The sequence below is a fragment of the Dermacentor andersoni genome, chromosome 4 (genome assembly GCF_023375885.2).
Source record: "Dermacentor andersoni chromosome 4, qqDerAnde1_hic_scaffold, whole genome shotgun sequence".
NCBI lineage: Eukaryota > Metazoa > Arthropoda > Arachnida > Ixodida > Ixodidae > Dermacentor > Dermacentor andersoni.
Genome location: NC_092817.1, coordinates 159,766,362 through 159,768,040, shown reverse-complemented (window position 1 = coordinate 159,768,040; position 1,679 = coordinate 159,766,362). Strand labels below are relative to the sequence as shown.

At 44.0% G+C, this 1,679-nt stretch overlaps 1 non-coding gene across 1 annotated transcript; it reads left to right on the top strand.

Moving 5' to 3' along the window:
• The first annotated feature begins 1,257 nt into the window (after window positions 1-1,257).
• On the top strand, window positions 1,258-1,330 carry TRNAT-CGU (transfer RNA threonine (anticodon CGU)). Its single transcript has one exon. It is a non-coding gene; the product is annotated as a tRNA-Thr (tRNA).
• Window positions 1,331-1,679: the final 349 nt, after the last annotated feature.

The following is a 1,679-nucleotide window of genomic DNA, read 5'->3' as shown; positions in this document are numbered from 1 at the left end:
TATTATGAACATGCTAGACACCTCATTTCCATACTTTGTCCCTCTATCTGGATCACATGAGCATTCGGTTGACTACCTGCGGAATATTTTTACTAACCTTGCCATTAAATGCAGAGGTGACTGTATCATGCAAGCGCTATATAACAAGGTGCACAAACCCTTGGATAAGCAAAGCAATAGTACGCTTGAGACGAAGGCTGAAAAAAAAATTAAAACGACAATACAAGCGATGAAACGTAGCATCAGCCAACGACGAAATTTTTGTGCTGAGATCACAGCGGAAAGACCGCATCGCCGGCGCTAAACATCGCTACCAGAACGTGCACTTAAAAAAGTTTGTCCCTGGCCAAATCTTTAGCGTATATTTCACCTATGAAAAATTCAGTGCATAAACTTGTTATAAACAATATTGCTGTAACGGGCAACCCAGAAATAGCACGCGTACTCAATACGTTTGCCCAGTTTTCGCTAACGATGACTGTACAGTTCCTGAGTTTGTTTCGTTCGATGATTGCCGACAAATGCATAAGCGTAGAAGAAAAGGACGTGTTTTCCCTTTTGCAGAAGTTGGATGACAAGAAGTCTGGAATTGACAATATACCGACCTACTTTTTAGTGAGATACTCAGAATGATGTTTTAAATACCCGTATATAATATTTAACAAATCCCGTGCACGAGCAGAACTTCCCAATGATTGTCGCTACGCTAAAATAAAACCGATACTCAGAAAGGCGGTGGTCGTGCTGCCTTGATGGAACATGGTTATAACGGCGCGTTTTGAGGGCAGGACACAAAAAGAATGCACATAGGACAGTCAAGAGGTAGCCAATGAAAGTGGATAAAAAACAGCTTGCCGCAGGTGGGGAACGATGCCACCTTCATTGACATTCATTTATCATTTCTTTAATTCAATTAGTAAGTACAACTAATTCCCCCTATGTTGTCCTTGGTGTCATTGTTTGCTGGCTTCTCATGATATAATTAATAACCATCGAGCCCCTCGGCTAACCCCCTTTCTTCACGTTCTTACATAACGAGGGTCTCGAATACGGCAACGTTGATGGCTTCAGGTAGCATGCGCGGGTTTATTGACCAGTTCCCTTCACCCAGAAAGAACACGTACTCGTGACGCCTGCGGCAAAAAGTATGGTCCACATCCGCAACCATGCTTTGTTAGTGGTGGCGTTGCCTAACACTCCCATGGTTAGTTCTACTAGTAACACATAAATGCCCATGAAAGTGGATGGGGAAACCGCACCGCGGTAGCTCAATTGGTTAGAGCATCGCACGCGTAATGCGAAGACGTGGGATCGTTCCCCGCCTGCGGCAAGTTGTTTCTTCCTCCACTTCCATTGCCATTAATTTGCGATTTCTTTAATTCAGTTAGTAACTACAATTTCCCCTATGTTGTCCTTGGCGTCTTTGTTAGTTGACTTCTCATGACAGATCCTGTTGCTTATTTAGAAATATGAGCTACCCACCGGAAATGAAATTGGCTGGTTGGGTGCACAGAGGGTATCGCTAAGAACAACGTCTCAAAGGAATAAGCGCACACATCCATGCGCCTGTACTTACACACGCACACACATGCACGCACATCCATGCAGACGAAAACACGCACGCAAGGATACAACGTATAGTTTTCAGTCTTTATGCAGAGTATTACATGCTGCCGGGC